Below are 20,281 nucleotides of genomic sequence, written 5' to 3'. Positions count from 1 at the left end.
GTGGAAAAATTTCAGAAGGATAGGCATTAATTCTTCCCTAAATGTTAGATAGAATTTGCCTGTGAAGCCGTTTGATCCTAGACTTTTTTGTTGTTGGGAGTTTTCTAATCACAGATTCAATTTCAGTACTGGTAATTGGTCTAGTCATATTTTCTATTTCTTCCTGATTCAGTCTTGGAAGATTGTATTTTTCTAAGAATTTGTCCATTTCTTCTAGATTGTCCATCTTATTGGCATATATTTGCTAGTAGTAGTCTCTTGTGATCCTTTGTATATCTGTCATGTGTCGGTTGTAACTTCTCTTTTATCATTTCTCATTTTATTTGGGACTTCTTTTTTTTCTTGACGTGTCTGGCTAAAATTTTATCAATTTTATCATTTCAGTGAACCAGCTCTTAGTTTCATTGATCTTTCCATTGTTTTTATTTTTTTAGTCTCTATTTATTTCCGTTCTGACCTTTATGATTTCTTTCCTTATACTAACATTGAATTTTGTTTTTTCTTCTTTCTCTAGTTGCTTTAGGCATAAGTTTATGTTGTTTATTTGAGATTTTTCTTGTTTCCTGAGGCAAGTTTGTATTGCTATAAAATTTCCTCTTAGTACTGCTTTTGCTGTGTCCCATAGGTTTTGGACCATCATGTTTCATTTTCATTTGTCTCTGGGTATTTTTTTATATCCTCTTTGATTCCTTCAGTGATCCATTGGTTGTTTAGTAGCATATTATTTACCCTCCAAGTGTTTGTGTTTTTGCAGTGTTTTTTTTTTTTTTTTCCTGTAGTTCTTATCTAGCCTCATAATGTTGTGGTCAGAAAATATATTTAATACAATTTGAGTCTTCTTAAATTTGCCGAGACTTGCTTTTTGGCCCAGCATATGATCTTTCCTGGAGAGTGTTCCATGTGCACTTGAAAAGAATGTGTATCCCGCTGCCGCTGCTTTTGGATGAAATGCTCTATAAATATCAACCAAGTCCATCTGATCTAATGTGTCATTTAAGGCCTGTGGTTTTCTTACTGATTTTCTGTATGGGTGATCTGTCCATTGGTATAAGTAGGGTGTTAAAGTACCCCACTATTATTGTGTTACTATCAATATCCAGTTTTATGGCTGTTAGCATTTGCCTTATATATTAAGGTGCTCCTATGTTGGGTGTATATATATTTACAACAGTTATAGCTTCTTCTTGGATTGATCCTTTAATCATTATGTAGTATCCTTTGTTTCTTGTAACGATCTTTATTTTAAAGTCTACTTTGTCTGATATAAGTATTGCTACTCCAACTTTACTTTGATTTTCATTTCTGTGGAATACCTTTTTCCAGCCCCTCACTTTCAGTCTGTGTATATCTCGATATCTGAAGTGAATCTTTTGTAGGCAGCAAATATACAGGTCTTGTTTCTGTAGCCAGTCAACCAGTCTGTGTCTTTTGGTTGGAACATTCATTCTATTTACACTTAAGGTAATTATTGATATGTATGTTCCTATTGCCATTTTGTTCATTGTTTTGGATTTGTTTTTGCAAGTCTCTTTTTCCCCTTTCTTCTTTCATTACCTTATCATTTGATGACTATCTTTAGTGTTATGTTTGGATTCCTTTTTCTTTCTTTTTTTTTTCCTTTTTTTTTCTGCTTTATAACAAATTTAATCAGTTATACATATACATATGTTCCCATATCCCCTCCCTTTTGTGTATCCCTCCCACCCTCCCTATCTCACCCCTCCAAGTGGTCACAAAGCACCGAGCTGATCTCCCTGTGTTATGCGGCTGCTTCCCACTAGCTATCTACCTTACGTTTGGTAGTGTATATATGTCCATGATGCTCTTTCACTTTGTCAGAGCTTACCCTTCCCCTTCCCCATATCCTCAAGTCCATTCTCAAGTAGGTCTGTGTCTTTATTCCTGTCTTACCCCTATGTTTTCATGGCATTTTTTTTTCTTAAATTCCATATATATGTGTCAGCATACAGTATTTGTCTTTCTCTTTCTGACTTACTACACTCTGTATGACAGACTCTAGGTCCATCCACCTCATTACAAATAGCTCAATTTCATTTCCTTTTATGGCTGAGTAATATTCCATTGTATATATGTGCCACATCTTCTTTACCCATTCATCCAATGATGGACACTTAGGTTGTTTCCATCTCCGGGCTATTGTAAATAGGGCTGCTATGAACATTTTGGTACATGTCTCTTTTTGAATTATGATTTTCTCAGGGTATATGCCCAGTAGTGGGATGGCTGGGTCATATGGTAGTTCTATTTGTGGTTTTTTAAGGAACCTCCATACCGTTCTCCATAGTGTCTGTACCAATTCACATTCCCACCAGCAGTGCAAGAGTGTTCCTTTTTTTCCACAACCTCTCCAGCATTTATTGTTTCTAGATTTTTTGATCATGGCCATTCTGACTGGTGTGAGATGATATCTCATTGTAGTTTTGATTTGCATTTCTCTAATGAGTAAAGATGTTGAGCATCCTTTCATGTGTTTGTTGGCAGTCTGTATATCTTCTGTGGAGAAATGTCTATTTAGGTCTTCTGCCCATTTCTGGATTTGGTTATTTGTTTTTTTGTTATTGAGCTGCATGAGCTGCTTATAAACTTTTGAGATTAATCCTTTGTCAGTTGCTTCATTTGCAAATATTTTCTCCCATTCTGAGGGTTGTCTTTTGGTCTTGTTTATGGTTTCCTTTGCTGTGCAAAAGCTTTGAAGTTTCATTAGGTCCCATGTGTTTATTTTTGTCTTTATTTCCATTTCTCTAGGACGTGGGTCAAAAAGGATCTTGCTGTGATTTATGTCATAGAGTGTTCTGCCTATGTTTTCCTCTAAGAGTTTGATAGTGTCTGGCCTTACATTTAGGTCTTTAATCCATTTTGAGCTTATTTTTGTGTATGGTGTTAGGGAGTGATCTAATCTCATACTTTTACATGTCCCTATCCAGTTTTCCCAGCACCACTTATTGAAGAGACTGTCCTTTCTCCACTGTATATTCCTGCCTCCTTTATCAAAGATAAGGTGACCATATGTCCGTGGGTTTATCTCTGGGCTTTCTATCCTGTTCCATTGATCTATCTTTCTGTTTTTGTGCCAGTACCATACTGTCTTGATTACTGTAGCTTTGTTGTATAGTCTGAAGTCAGGGAGCCTGATTCCTCCAGCTCCATTTTTCGTTCTCAAGATTGCTTTGGCTATTCGGGGTCTTTTGTGTTTCCAAACAAATTGTGAAATTTTTTGTTCTAGTTCTGTGAAAAATGCCAGTGGTAGTTTGATAGGGATTGCACTGAATCTGTAGATTGCTTTGGGTAGTAGAGTCATTTTCACAATGTTGATTCTTCCAATCCAAGAACATGGTACATCTCTCCATCTATTTGTATCATCTTTAATTTCTTTCATCAATGTCTTATAATTTTCTGCATACAGGTCTTGTGTTTCCTTAGGTAGGTTTATTCCTAGATATTTTGTTCTTTTTGTTGCAATGGTAAATGGGAGTGTTTCCTTGATTTCATTTTCAGATTTTTCATCATTAGTATATAGGAATGCCAGAGATTTCTGTGCATTAATTTTGTATCCTACAACTTTACCAAATTCATTGATTAGCTCTAGTAGTTTTCTGGTAGCATCTTTAGGATTCTCTATGTATAGTATCATGTCATCTGCAAACAGTGACAGCTTTACTTCTTCTTTTCCGATTGGGATTCCTTTTATTTCCTTTTCCTCTCTGATTGCTGTGGCTAAAACTTCCAAAACTATGTTGAATAAGAGTGGTGAGAGTAGGCAGCCTTGTCTTGTTCCTGATCTTAGTGGAAATGGTTTCAGTTTTTCACCATTGAGGATGATGTTGGCTGTGGGTTTGTCATATATGGCCTTTATTATGTTGAGGAAAGTTCCCTCTATGCCTACTTTCTGCAGGGTTTTATCATAAATGGGTGTTGAATTTTGTCGAAAGCTTTCTCTGCATCTATTGAGATGATCATATGGTTTTTCTCCTTCAATTTGTTAATATGGTGTATCACGTTGATTGATTTGCATATATTGAAGAATCCTTGCATTCCTGGAATAAACCCCACTTGATCATGGTGTATGATCCTTTTAATGTGCTGTTGGATTCTGTTTGCTAGTATTTTGTTGAGGATTTTTGCATCTATGTTCATCAGTGATATTGGCCTGTAGTTTTCTTTCTTTGTGACATACTTGTCTGGTTTTGGTATCAAGGTGATGGTGGCCTCGCAGAATGAGTTTGGGAGTGTTCCTCCCTCTGCTATATTTTGGAAGAGTTTGAGAAGGATAGGTGTTAGCTCTTCTCTAAATGTTTGATAGAATTCGCCTGTGAAGCCATCTGGTCCTGGGCTTTTGTTTGTTTTAAGATTTTTTATCACAGTTTCAATTTCAGTGCTTGTGATTGGTCTGTTCATATTTTCTATTTCTTCCTGATTCAGTCTTGGCAGGTTGTGCATTTCTAAGAATTTGTCCGTTTCTTCCAGGTTGTCCATTTTATTGGTATAGAGTTGCTTATAGTAATCTCTCATGATCTTTTGTATTTCTGCAGTGTCAGTTGTTACTTCTCCTTTTTCATTTCTAATTGTATTGATTTGAGTCTTCTCCCTTTTTTTCTTGATGAGTCTGGCTAATGGTTTATCAATTTTGTTTATCTTCTCAAAGAACCAGCTTTTACTTTTATTGATCTTTGCTATCGTTTCCTTCATTTCTTTTTCATTTATTTCTGATCTGATTTTTATGATTTCTTTCCTTCTGCTAACTTTGGGATGTTTTTGTTCTTCTTTCTCTAATTGCTTTAGGTGCAAGGTTAGGTTGTTTATTCGAGATGTTTCCTGTTTCTTAAGGTGGGATTGTATTGCTATAAACTTCCCTCTTAGAACTGCTTTTGCTGCATCCCATAGGTTTTGGGTCGTCGTGTCTCCATTGTCATTTGTTTCTAGGTATTTTTTTATTTCCTCTTTGATTTCTTCAGTGATCACTTCGTTATTAAGTAGTATATTGTTTAACCTCCATGTGTTTGTATTTTTTACAGATCTTTTCCTGTAATTGATGTCTAGTCTCATAGCATTGTGGTCGGAAAAGATACTTGATACAATCTCAATTTTCTTAAATTTACCAAGGCTTGATTTGTGACCCAAGATATGATCTATCCTGGAGAATATTCCATGAGCACTTGAGAAAAATGTGTATTCTGTTGTTTTTGGATGGAATGTCCTATAAATATCAGTTAAGTCCATCTTCTTTAATGTATCATTTAAAGCTTGTGTTTCCTTATTTATTTTCATTTTGGATGATCTGTCCATTGGTGAAAGTGGGGTGTTAAAGTCCCCTACTATGAGTGTGTTACTGTCGATTTCTCCTTTTATGGCTGGTAGTATTTGCCTTATGTATTGAGGTGCTCCTATGCTGTGTGCATAAATATTTACAATTGTTATATCTTCTTTTTGGATTGATCCCTTGATCAATATGTAGTGTCCTTCTTTGTCTCTTCTACTAGTCTTTATTTTAAAGTCTATTTTGTCTGATATGAGAATTGCTACTCTAGCTTTCTTTTGGTTTCCATTTGCATGGAATATCTTTTTCCATCCCCTTACTTTCAATCTGTATGTGTCTCTAGGTCTGAAGTGGGTCTCTTGTAGACAGCATATATATGGGTCTTGTTTTTGTATCCATGCAGCCAATCTGTATCTTTTGGTGGGAGCATTTAGTCCATTTACATTTAAGGTAATTATTGATATGTATGTTCCTATTCCCATTTTCTTAATTGTTTTGGGTTCGTTATTGTAGGTCTTTTCCTTCTGTTGTGTTTCTTGCCTAGAGAAGTTCCTTTAGCATTTGTTGTAAAGCTGGTTTGGTGGTGCTGAACTCTCTCAGCTTTTGCTTTTCTGTAAAGCTTTTAATTTCTCCATCAAATCTGAATGAGATCCTTGCTGGGTAGAGTAGTCTTGGTTGCATGTTTTTCTCCTTCATCACTTTAATTATGTCCTGCCACTCCCTTCTGGCTTGTAGAGTTTCTGCTGAGAGATCAGCTGTTAACCTGATGGGGATTCCCTTGTGTGTTATTTGTATTTTTTCCCTTGCTGCTTTTAATATGATTTCTTTGTGTTTAATTTTTGACAGTTTGATTAATATGTGTCTTGGCGTATTTCTCCTTGGATTTATTCTGTATGGGACTCTCTGTGCCTCCTGGACTTGATTAACTATTTCCTTTCCCATATTAGGGAAGTTTTCAACTATAATCTCTTCAAATATGTTCTCAGTCCCTTTCTTTTTCTCTTCTTCTTCTGGAACCCCTATAATTCGAATGTTGGTGCATTTAATGTTGTCCCAGAGGTCTCTGAGACTGTCCTCTGTTCTTTTCATTCTTTTTTCTTTATTTTGCTCTGCATCAGTTATTTTCACTATTTTATCTTCCACCTCACTTATCCGTTCTTCTGTCTCAGTTATTCTGCTATTGATCCCATGTAGAGTATTTTTCATTTCATTTATTGTGTTTTTAATCGAGGATTGATTCATCTTTAGTTCTTCTAGGTCCTTGTTAACTGTGTCTTGCATTTTGTCTATTCTATTTCCAAGATTTTGGATCTTGGAAATAGAATCTTGGATCATCTTTACCATCATTATTCTGAATTCTTTTTCAGGTAGACTGCCTTTTACCTCTTCATTTGTTAGGTCTGGTGGGTTTTTATCTTGCTCCTTCTCCTGCTGTGTGTTTTTCTGTCTTCTCATTTTGATTATGTTACTGTGTTTGGGGTCTCCTTTTTGCAGGCTGCTGGTTCGTAGTTCCCGTTGTTTTTGGTGTCTGTCCCCAGTGGCTAAGGTTGGTTTAGTGGGTTGTGTAGGCTTCCTGGTGGAGGAGACTATTGCCTGTGTTCTGGTGGATGAGGCTGGATCTTGTCTTTCTGGTGGGCAGGTCCACGTCTGGTTGTGTGTTTTGGGCTGTCTGCGGACTTTTTATGATTTTAGGCCACCTCTCTGCTATTGGGTGGCATTGTGTTCCTGTCTTGCTAGTTGTTTGGCATAGGGTTTCCAGCACTGTAGCTTGCTGGTCGTTGAGTGAAGCTGGGTGCTGGTGTTGAGATGGAGATCTCTGGAAGATTTTCGCTGTTTGATATTATGTGGAGCTGGGAGGTCTCTTGTGGACCAGTGTCCTGAGGTTGGCTCTCCCACCTCAGAGGCACAGCACTGACTCCTGGCTCCTCAATTTGGGATGATTTGTTGTCTATTCATGTATTCCACAGATGCAGGGTACATTAAGTTGAATGTGGAGCTTTAATCCGCTGCTTCTGAGGCTGCTGGGAGAGGTTTCCCTTTCTCTTGTTTGTTCTCACAGCTCCTGGGTCTCAGCTTTGGATTTGGCCCCGCCTCTGCATGTAGGTCACTGGAGGGCGTCTGTTCTTCGCTCAGACAGGACAGGGTTAAAGGAGCAGCCTCTTCGGGGACTCTGGCTCACTCAGGCCGGGCGGGAGGGAGGGGCACGGAGTGCGGGGCGAGCCTGCAGCGGCAGAGGTCGGCGTGACGTTGCACCAGCCTGAGGCGCGCCGTGCATTCTCCCTGGGAAGCCGCCCCTGGATCCCGGGACCCCGGCAGTGGCGGGCTGCACAGGCTCCCGGAAGGGCGGTGTCGGCAGTGACCTGCGCTCGCACACAGGTTTCTTGGCGGCGGCAGCAGCAGCCCCAGCGTCCCACGCCTGTCACTGGGCTCCGCGCTTTCAGTCGCGACTCGCGCCCGTCTGTGGAGCCCCCCCAAGCAGCGCTCTTAATCCCCTCTCCTCGCGCACCAGGAAACCAAGAGGGAAGAAAAAGTCTCTTGCCTCTTCGGCAGCTCCAGAGTTTTCCCGGACTCTCTCCCGGCTAGCTGTGGCACATTAGCCCCCTTCAGGCTGAGTTCTCGCCGCCAGCCCCAGTCCTCTCCCTGCGCTCTGACCGAAGCCCGAGCCTCAGCTTCCAGCGCTGCCTGCCCCGTCGGGCGAGCAGACAAGCCTCTCGGGCTGGTGAGTGCCGCTCGGCACCGATCCTCTGTGTGGGAATCTCTCCGCCCTGCCCTATCCAGGTATGTGGGGAGTTTCTTGCCTTTTGGGAGGTCTGGGGTCTTCTGCCAGCGTTCAGTAGGTGTTCTGTAGGAGTTGTTCCACGTGTAGCTGTATTTCTGGTGTATCCGTGGGGAGGAAGGTGACCTCCGCGTCTTACTCTTCCGCCATCTTACCCGGAAGTCTCTCCTTTTTCTTTTTTTGTGTATCTTATAGATTTTATTTTGCAGTTACCATAAGGTTTTTGTATAGCAATATATATATGTTGCTGATCTCTTAATTTCAAATGCCTTTAAGATACCTTGCATTTGTATTCTCCTCTCATCCCAATTACTGTTTTTGACATAATATTTTACATTGAATTTTTTTGTGTATCACTTAACTGCTTATTATAGATACAGATGATTTTACTACTTTTGTCTTTTACTGTCCCTACTAGCTTTGTGTGTGAATGATTTCCTATCTTTATTGTATGTTTGCCTTTACCAATAAAATTTTCCATTTCATAACTTTCTTGTTTCTAGTTTTGGTCTTTTCTTTTCTGCCTAGAGAAGTTCCTATAGCATTTGTTCTAAAGCTGATTTGGTAGTACTGAACCCTTTTAGCTTTTGCTTATCTGTAAAGCTTTTGATTTCTCCATCAAATCTGAATGAGAGCCTTGCTGGTTAGAGTATTATTGGTTGTAGGTTTTTCTCTTTCATCTCTTTAAGTATATGGTGCCACTCCCTTCTGGCCTGCAGAGTTCCTGCTGAAAAATCAGGTCATAGCTATATGGGAGTTCTCTTTTGTGTTATTCATTGCTTTTCACTTGTTGCTCCTAATATTCTCTCTTTATCTTTAATTTTTGTCATTATGATTAGAACGTATCTTTTGTGTTCCTCTGTGGGTTAATCAATCCTGTATGGGACTCTTTGCTTCCTGAACTTGAGTAACTGTTTCTTTTCCCAGGTTAGTTATTATCTCTTCAAATATTTTCTAAGGCCCGCTGTCTCTCTCTTCTCCTTCTGGGAAACCTATAATGCAATTAGCTTGCTTGATGTCCCAGAGGTGTCTTAAACTCTCCTCATTTCTTTTTATTCTTTTTACTTTCTTCTGTTTGGTGGCAGTGATTTCCACTATTCTGTCTTCCAGCTCACTGATCCATTCTTCTGCCTCATTTAGTCTACTATTGATTCCTTCTAGTTTATTTTTCATTTCAGTTATTGTATTCTTCACTTCTGTTTGGTTCTTTATATTTTCTAATTCTTTGTTGAAAATGTCTAATTTTTCACTCTGTTCAAGTATTCTCCTCCTGAGTTCTTTGATCATCTTTACAATCATTACTCAGAACTCCTACGTAAGTAGATTGCCTATTTCCACATATATTTCCATGTCACATAGTTCTTTTTCTGGGGCTTTATCTTTTTCTTTTGTCAGAAACGTATTCCTCTGTCGCCTCATTTTATCTAAATTGCTATTTTTATTTTTATGTATGTGGTAGGTTAGTTACATTTCTTTACCTTGGAGAAGTTGCCCTCTGTAAGAGACATCCTAAGCACCCCAGCAGTGCACTTCCCTCTCATCACCCAAGGGCCAGGGGCCAACTAGTCCCAAGGTACTGTCTGGCTTGTGTTTGTGGACTCTGTCTGCTGGCTGAAGGACTGTAGTTTTCTTGCTTGTACTGTTTGCTTCCTGGTGGGTGAGACAATTTTTTTAATAGTTATAGGCTTATTTAGGTTGTCTATTTCCTTTTGTGTGAATTTTGGCAGATTGTATCTTTCAAGGAATTGATCTATTTTATCTAGGTTATGAAGTTTGTAGGCATAGAGGTGTCCATATATTTATTGTTTATCATTTTACAGTCCATGGGAGCAGTAGTGATGTCCTCACTTTCATTTCTAATATTAGTAATTTGTGTTCTCTCTTTTTTTCCTTAGGTAGCCTAGATAGAGGCTATGGATTTTTTGTTTTTTAATTTTCAGAGAAGCAGATTTTGTTTTGTTGATTTTTCTCTATTGATTTTCTGTTTTCAACTTCATTGGGGTATGCTCTAATTATTATTATTTCTTTTCTTCTGCTTACTCTGGATTTAATTTGATCTTCTTTTTCTAGTTTCTTAAGGTAGAAATTTATATTATTAATTTTAGATCTTTTGTATTATATGCATTAAATGCTATAAATGTTCATTTAAATACTGTTTTTTCTGTATCCCAAAAATTTTCATGGGTTTTTAAAATATTTAATTCAAAATATTTTTAATTTATTTTGAGATTTCTTCTTTGACCCACATGTTATTTAGAAGATGATTGTTTAATTTCCATGTATTTTCAGGATTTTCAGTTTTCTTTGTTATTGATTATTAATTGCTAGTTTAATATCAACCTTTTTTATTCCTGATAACTTTCCTTGCTTTGATGTTTGATCTGTCTGAAATTAATTTAACTACTTCTGTTTTCTTTAGATTAGTGTTAGCCTGCTATATTTTCCATCATCCATTTACTTTTAATCTATATATGTGTTCAAATTTAAAGTGTTTTCTTGTGGACAACAGGTAGGTGAGTCTTGCTTTTTGATACGCTCTGACATCTCTGTCTTTTAATTGTTACATTTAGACCAGTGATGTTCACATTGGTTATTGATATAGTTGAATCAATATTTACCATATCTGTTACTTTGACTTTGTTGCCCTATTCTTTGTTCTATTTTGTCTTTCTCTCTTTTTCTGCCTTTTGTGGTTTTAATTGAATATTTTTTAATCACTTCATTTTCTCTTCTTTCTCAGCATATTTGTTATATTTTAAAAAAAAAACCTTTTTAATGGTTTCCTTAGATTTTGCAATATATATTTACCACTAATGTAATACCACTTTTAAATAACACTATACCAGTTGATGGGTAATTTGAGCACCTTATAATAACAAAGAAATCCCAATTTTCCCTCCTGGCCCTTGTATCAATTCAAAGGACAATCATTTCATTTGTATACTTTCATATAAACATACATACATAAACATATACATGCATGTATATGTGTACATATATGCATAAGCATATACAGTAGAATATATTGTTATTGTTTTTAGCAAACTGTTTTCTGCCAGGTCATTTACAGATAAGAATACACATGTTTATCTTTACTTGTTCCATATAGAAGAAGTAAAAATGTGTAGATTTTATGTAGATTTGAATTTCTGACCTATATTACTTTTCTTCCTTTTTTAATGTAGATTTGTGTTTCTGACCTATATTACTTTTCTTCCTTTTTTAATGTAGATTTGAATTTCTGACCTATATTACATTTCTTCTCTCTGAAGAACTACTTTTAATATTTCTTGAAAAGCAGGTTTACTGGCAACAAATGCCCTCATTTTGTGTGACTTAGAAAAAAAGTAATTCTCATTTTTCTTCCTCTATATGTTTTTTTTTTTTTCCTTCTTTCAGGCTTTTTTCTTTATCTTTGATTTTCTGTAGTTTGAAAATGTTATGCCTACATGTAGTTTTTGTTTGTTTGTCCTTTTGACATTTATCCTGCTTGAAGTACTCTGAGATTCTTGGCTCCATGGATTGGTATCTGGCATCATTTGGGGAAATTCTCAGTCATTATTATTTCAAGTATTTCTTTTTTTCCTTTCTCTCTTTCTTCTTCTTCTGTTATTCTCATTATGTGTATGTTATTCTTTTGGTGGCTGTCCCACAGACATTGGGTATTCTCTACTGTTTCTTTCAGTCTGTGTTCTCTTTGCATTTTAGTTTTCAAGGATTCTATTCATATAACCTTTATCTCAGATTCTTTTCTCAGCCATACCCCATCAACTAGAAAGCCCATCGAAGGTATCCTTCAATCCTCTTCATTCCAAAGGTAGAAAAATAGTGAAAGAGAAAAATAGAAACAAAGAACAAGGGCAATAAAGACAGTTTTTAGAAAAAAACATTTTTGGCTCTTTCTTAGAATTTCCACCTCTCTGTTTACATTGCCCATCTGTTCATGTATGTTTTCTATTTTATACATTAAAGTCCTTAGCATATTAATCATAATTTTTAAAATTCTTGGTCTGATAATTCCAATATCCCTGACAACTCTGGTTCTGATGAATGGTCTCTCCTCAGATTGCATTTCTTTTGCCTTTTGGTGTGCCTTGTACTTTTTCTTGAAAGCTAGATTTGATACACTGATTAATAGTAACTGCTGTAAATAGACCTTAGTAATGTGGTTGTGGGGGGTTAAGAGACCAGAAGAATTCCATAGTACTATGATCAGATCTCAGTGTTTAGTGGATCTATGCATCTGGACTTTGAATTTCCCAAGTGTTTCTCAGTTTTTTTCTCCACTTAGGTGGAATAGAATGGCTAGAATAGTATAGAGTTGGGTATTTTCTTTCCCTCAGTTTAGTTAGGGTCTCATAATACCCAGTAGATTAGGCTTTGGTTAACTAGGTTTCCCTTAGAGCAGGACTTTTTAAGCACAATGTGTATTTCAAAATGCTTCTTTTTTTCCTTCCTCCTGCTAGAAACTGAGGTGATTTTTCTCAGTAACTACTGTGGGCATCTTATCAAGCTCCTCGTGGTAAATCTCATGATATTGTGAGGGTCCACCTATGACTAGTTCCCCTTGGAGATTTTTAACTCTCAGACATGTGCATGCTGAGCCTCCAGCAAATTGTCAATTACAGTTCAGGTTTCCCTACCTTGGCACTGGCTCCCACAGTGATTTCCACCTGTGAGCTGCTGCTCTGATAAGGCACAAATCCCAGAATTCACCTGCCTTTCTGTCTCTCCAGTTTTAGGGGTAGTGGTTTGCCCTGTGTTTTCCCCTCTTATGGATTTGAGAAGAGGTGTTTATTTTTTAGTCTGTTCAGTTTCTTACTTGTTTTTAGGACAGAGTGGTCAATTCCTAGCTCCTTACATAGGGAACTGGAAAGTAGAAGTCCACAAATTAACTTTGAATAATAGAACTTTGAATCTTAGGAAAAAAACCTGTTTGTTTACATACTTGGTGAACAGGGGTATTTCCTATGTCCTTTGGACAAGCAAGCAAAGCATCTTATCTGTATTATCTACATATTTCAGGCTAAAGTCTTGCCTCTATCAAATATATACATAATATTCCATAAAATATCAAACTTTGCATCCATTTATCCAAATATCAAGGAATTGTTATTCCTTGTTATTTTTAAATAAATTTCAATTTGTTATAGAGAAAAATATTTTGTCTGAGAAAATTTGTCCTTATGGAGTCAGATAAATATAGAACAAATGGAAAATAGAAACATAGGTTAATCTGAGATAAATAAAAATAAAAATTAGTAATCAGGCAAAGAATTTCACTGCCTTTTGAATCATCTATTTTCCAGGAAAAATATGTAATCCATTGACTGAATTGGATCCTTTTCAAAAAGAAAAAAAAAGTTAAACTTGAAAGGATTCTCAGTAAAATGCATTAAATTGATTACACCCTTTATTTTCTCTCTAAAACCTATACAAAATATAAAGGAATAAACTAAAAAGGGTGTTTATCCATATGAACTAATAGTAAGTGAAGAGGCAAAAGAAAAAGGGAGTATCAGTAACTTCTGAAGGAGACAAGGGATTCATATTTTAGTGTAGCTTAAAGAAACAATAATTCCAGTAGAGCTAAACACCGATTAGAATTAAGACAGTTTTCCCACTAAATATGAGAATTTTGAGTTGCCATTTACCCTAGAATACCAAAGACAGACACAGAGCTGAAAATGAGAGCATGGTTTGAATGACTTTAGATAGAGTGACTAGAAGATAGACTTCTCTTAGTATTCACAACCAAGGAGTTACCTTGCCTCCAACTTTCTACCCTCAACAGTAATCTAGATATTCATTCTCTGGAGAACTGAATCCTGAGAAGCTCTGTAATTGTGCTCTCCATTTACACAGAAATTATGGGTAAAGTGTGGGTCTAAAACCAAGGGGATTGGTGAAAGCTGTAAGTGATACACAACCACGTCCTCTTCTTTGTTCTACTCTCAAAATGCTGCAATCCGGGTATCTTATTTTCCAAATGCCATTGCTCTTTTTCAAAGCAAGATAATGGAGGATTTTTTCTTTTTCCTGAACAAGCAGAAACTCCTGTAGAGGAATACATTGTATCATCTGCCACAAATTATGGTGAAACACTTGATAAAACTGCAGTGAAGCCCGTTAGACAACACACTCCTAAGAAAGCTCACAGAGATTCTAACCAAATTTCTCAGACATAAACTTAAATATGGTTAGAGAATTAATTTTATTGAAAGTAAATAATGGAAAAGGGCTTGAAATTTGTAAATTAAATTTAATCATGTAGATTGTTAACAAGATGACCACAGAAAAATTGGATATCTTGAAAAACGCACAAGAAATGCAAAATATAATTTATGATAGGTCATATAAATAATAGAAGTGAAGTACTAGGAGTACCTTTAGATACTATATTAATCTGGTCTTTCTTTTTGACCCAGGAAACTGGAATGATGTGTCCAAATTTGAAAAGCCTGAAAATTGGCATAGCTATAATTCCTTACATAATTTACATTTATCTCATAATATATATTTTCAAGAAAAGTAATTATATTAAAAGAAATCAAACAGCTTCTTCTCTCACTTCCCTCTCCTACTATCCTTTAAATTAGGCTGACAGTTATGGTAAGAATTCAGAAAATAAAGTCTGGTTGTTTATTTAGTACAGAATAGACATAGCACAGAAGTAGGAATAAGTTTAAGAAGGACATAAATAAGGAAGGGAACATAGAAAAATTCTCACTGTGAGTCTCACCAAGTACAGATAGTCCCCTTGCATTTAGGTTGGAGGGAGGTGAGATGAAATTATCACACCCTTACACTTTTAGAAGCATATTGAAAGCAGCAGTCACACTGTAGGAAATCCTAGTAACTCCTGCCTATGACATAAGGTTCTACCACTTTTCACTGTCACTGTCTCCTGTGTTTCAGGGAAGGAATTTGACAGCACAGTACAGACTCTCAAGGCGCTAGGAACAGACGAAATGATGCTGGCAGCCACAGAAGGGTGTGGACTGCTCAGTGGCACAGGGATTCTATACTTATCTATGTGTGTGCATAAAGGGAATTCAGTTAAGCCACCCCTTCAGCTGGAAAGAATAATTGAGAGGACACTTGAAAATTGTTGATTCATTTGAAATTGTACTATAATTCTATAATCGTGACCTGGTAGCTTATTTATAAGATAGGCTAGGTTACACTGCAGTAATAAACTCCAACATCTCAATAGCAAACACAGTAAACATACTTGTTCACACGTTTCTGCCATAGGTCTGAACAACTCTCCAGGGCAGCTGTCCTCGATATTATGGCTCATTTATTTAAGGTGTTTCAATCCTATAACACCTGCGTCTCAACACATGATTCTGCTTTTGCAGCAAGACCACAGATAAAGAGAGTTCTGGAGAGTCTCTCACTGACAGTCAAAACGTTTTGACTTAGAAGTAATACATGCCAATTCCTGAGACGTCTGCTCAGATATAGTCATATGATCATCTAACTTCAAGGGGTCAAAAAATATAAGCTTTCTGTGAGCAATAAAACAGAACTGGAGGCAAGTAAGGGCTTGAAATCTCTGCTATACCTGGTGAAGTGTCTATTCCAAATGCAAAAGCAAAGATTTACCAGAAATAATTAATAGAAATTGTAGAAAAATTGAAGAAATGGGAAAAATGCATAATTTTTTTTCCAATTATGATATTGTGAAGTTGCTGACATTATCTTGGGATTAGAAGGGAAAATTTGATTCTTGTGCATTTTTGTGAGAAATAGAAAAATAAAAAAAATAAATGATAGCTAATAAATTAGTAGAGGTTAATGAAAGAAACAAATGTTTTATCAAATTTCTGAAACTGTAATGGATTGCTGAGTGATATCATAGAATCTTAAACCTAGGGATTTTAAAGTATTGCTGTAGAAGACAGTATTGCAAACATTCTTGGGGATAAGAATCACATACAGATTGCTTAGTCTTTCTCTTTGAAATACTGATTCATAAATCTGTTTTCAGGTCAGATTTTTTTTTTAAATGAAATCTCCATGTGATTGAAGTTGAGTGTCAATGCTGCAATAAGATGTATGCATTTTCCTTTCTAATTCCGTTTTCATTCTAACTACATAAATCTATGGATACTTTTCTATATAAAGATAATTTTCAGCTTTATTATGTAGTTAACTTCAGTGGCAATTATTTCTTGTAAATTAATCTCTAGATGCATATCTTAAAAGGACAATTTAATGGTAGAAGAGGTATGTTTTAAAAGAATAATTGACATCACAAGGTTGTGAGTTTTGTTGTTTTTCATTCTGTCTCACATCTGCATTATAAACAACTATAAACACTTCTGGGTTATCTACCATTAGTTAATAATATAAGAGATTATTGCTATAAATTAGAATTATTGCTCTGCCTTCTTAAGAGGAGTTAAATTAAAATAAATTAGACCTCTAAGTCTCTGCTTCAATGTTTTCTCTCATCTACAATAATTTTCTTGGAGAAATGCCGTATCTGCCTTCAGCTATTTAACTCAATGATTCTGTCCTTTTACTGAAAAATTCAGTGTTTATCCATAGAACACGCACGTTACAATATTACAGTGATTATCTATTTTCTTTGTCTGTGGTTGAAATGCCTGCAATAAATATAGTTTTCTTAGGAGGGTGACATCCACAACATCATCTATCAATACTCAAATTATGAAGAGCATTTTTTCTACTATAAAGAATAATAAATACCACAATAAATATCATAAAGGTACTCTTCTTCCAATTTACTCATGTTTAAAATTAAAATGGTATTGTCTATGTGAAATAAACAACTCATCTTAGATGATTTTTGCATTTGCAAAATTATTATAAAATATTTATACAATTAAAAATACTTTATATTAGGATATACTAATATTAATGTTTGAAAATTTAATGGCTTGATAATAGCATTCTTAACTTATTTTGAGAATGTAAATAATATTTTTTTTTGTTCTTTGTGTGCTAAGTGTTAAGAGAATTAAGTTAATCTGTATGTTATTTTCAAAATTTAGCTTTAGATCATTGTCTAGTGTAACTTTGGATAAAGATTCATAACAATTAACAGTCATACCTCATTTTAATGTTCTTTGCTTTATTGAGCTTCACAGATATTGCATTTTTACAAATTGGAGGTTTGTGGCAACCCTATGTCGAGCAAGTCTATCAGTGCCATTTTTAAACAGCTTTTGCTCACTTTGTATCTCTGTGTCACATTTTGGTAATTCTCGCAGTATTTCAAATACTCTACCAGCAGGTTATATAAAAAATTATAACTCACTGAAGGCTCAGATGATGGTTAGCATTTTTTAGTAGTAAAGTATTTTTAATTAATGTATGTACATTTTTTTAAAGCATAGTGCTACTGCACACTTAATAGACTACAGTATACTGTAAACAAAAGTTGTGGGACTCTATTGTGATATTCACTTTATTGTAGTGGTCTGGAATTAAATCCATAATAATTCTATGGTACACCTATCTGATATTCTTTATTACTGTGGGTTAAAATATAACACATTAAAGTCTTTAAAATATGCTATATGTGTACATTTAAACAGAAGTTATTCAATTAAAAACATTTAATTCTATAATATGTGGATGCATATAGATTGTTTTCATAGATTGAAAAAGAGTTTAAATATATATATATACTAAAATATTAATACTAGTTACCTCTGGATTATAATTTGCATGACTCTTTTCAGAGCATTTCTTAAAGACATTTACATTCATTATGTATAATTACATAATAATTATGAAAAACAAAAATGTTAAGTATTTAGTATATTTTAAGAGTATAACATTCTGTTTAAATAGCAGATATTAATAGATAACATTTCAGTGTGCTGTAGGCTGATACATAGTTTTTTCTACAAGTCAAACTTGGGTACTCTATTTTCTTTTCCATAAATATTTAGAAAGACTCAAGTATTTATAGCAAAAGTATTCTCTCTAATTGTATTACAAAAAAACAATATCCACACATTATGGTGGAAAGCCTATTTATAATGCTCCTGCTATAGAAATGAAGCTAGCTGATTACTGAGGAGCAAACTCGTGGGTGAGAGTTTTGACAAAAGACTAGGCAAATATTCCAAGTGTACATAAATATTTAATTCCAAGTATATGTAAATAAAAGTGACTAGTTTTCTTTCTTTAATTGAGAAAAATATTGAGGGTTATACATTTTCTTCTGGGAATAACTTAAGAACAGCTTTATTGTGACCCATTTTTATATGAAACAGTAAGTTCATTGCTTGCTAATTTTAGATCATATTTGTGGATCAGGTATTCTTTTAGCACTTTGTATGTATTATTTTAGTAAATCCTCACAAAATCTTTGTGAAGTATGTATTATTTTTCCCAACTTGGCAATGGAAAAGTAAAGCATGGCCATTAAAAAAAAAAATGCCCAAGCTCACACACTTAATAAGTGGCATATTTGAACCCAGGAAGCCTAGTTGCTGTGTTAATCTCTGTTATATTGAGATCCTAGAGAGTACATACATTCAGTTTTGATTGCTGCTTTGATTAAGGCTTAATCAAAGGTTTATTTAAAATCTTTTTCCTTTTCATTTAAGTTCAAAATTCAAAATATTTAGAAGGTAATATGTTGACAATCTTCCCTCTTAATCTTATTCCCTGTAATGATGCGAATTTTGTCTTCTCTAAAATATACATTCATGTTGTGTTTTTTCCCCTATTGAGGTGTTAATATTTTTATTAACTAAATGTGGTAGCTCAGTACTAAAAGAAGTTCCTACCAGTATGCGATAGAAGCCTAGAATGGCTTAGAGTTTGGAAGATATGTGTCTTAGTTTTCTGGTATCCAAGATCCGTGGATTCTTGGCTGAGCCTCAACCAATCAGTCCATTTACCCAAGGGTGTTTGATATGGAAAAGTTAGAGAAATAGCTTTGATATAAGAGTGGTGAATATTTTTTCTAGAGTTTTTACTCATTTAAGCCCTCTCATGATAATTTTTTAAATAAATCTTTTATGGCTTCTGGGATTTGTGTAGAAGTTAGAAAAGCCTTTACTACCTGAGAATTATATAAAAATACCACCATGATTTTTTTCTAGTATTTTATGAAAGTTTTATATATGTCTAAGATTTTAATCCTTTTGGAATTGATCAGGTATAGTATATACGGCATGGTACTTAACTTTACTCCAGTTCTTTGACCAAATATCCCAGCACGATTTATTCCTTCAATGACTTTAGGTGTGTTTATTAAATAAAAGCTGAAAGTATATATTGGCTTTTTTATGGACTTTCAACACTGCTCCTTTGATTTATTGGTTTATTCGTATACCATTAGAATGTTCTTAACATTTCTGAGGCTTTATAACTGATAGGAAGACCCTCCTGTTTATCTGTTTATCAAAGGGAAAACTTTCATAATTTTCAAGATACTTAGGCTTTCCTTTTTCCATAGAATATTTTCTAGCCAAAAGACTTTCTGTTAGTGTTTTTATTTAGATTATGTTAAATTTATGATGCAATTTATGGTAAATTGGTAACTTTTTCTTTAATAAGGGTTGTACACATCATTTTTTTTCTGATTTATTCATTGTCTATTTATTTTCTTAGGATAATTTTTCTGCATAGATTTTTTTTTATCCAAGAAAATGGCCTGTTTTTTGATCAGTACAGAGCACTTTTATCCTTCAGAAGCATTTTAAAATTTTACTTTTTAAAAAATGTCTTACGAATATCATTTCTAAGTTATATAGCACGTCCATGGTTATTAGGAATCAAAATTTTCTTACACTGTGTGTGTGTTCAATTTGATTATATAACATATTGATGTCTATATATAGTTTTTATACCACTTTTTAAAATTATTTATATTAGTTTCTTAGTTGATTCACTTGGATCTTACGAATTTAAAAATATCATTTGATAATATAGATTATTTTATTTGTTCCTCACACATTTTTATGGTTCTAATTTATTTATTTTATCTAATTATTTCCACAATTACTTCTAAAATGCTTATTTTACTTATGTATATATATGAACTGAGATTATTTTATGGTTAAAGAAGTATAAATCTACTATATAACCTTCTAAAACTAAAAAATAAAAATGGATATTAAACATCTTTAAGATTGTCTAATTGTCCTCTAAGCACTGATAGGAACTTTCATGTAATATTTTTCCTTATATTTATTGGTAGACTGGCATATTAACTGATTTACCAATTTTGAACC

The sequence above is a fragment of the Hyperoodon ampullatus genome, assembly GCF_949752795.1.
Source record: "Hyperoodon ampullatus genome assembly, chromosome: 5".
Taxonomy (NCBI): domain Eukaryota; kingdom Metazoa; phylum Chordata; class Mammalia; order Artiodactyla; family Ziphiidae; genus Hyperoodon; species Hyperoodon ampullatus.
This window is presented reverse-complemented; position numbering follows the sequence as displayed.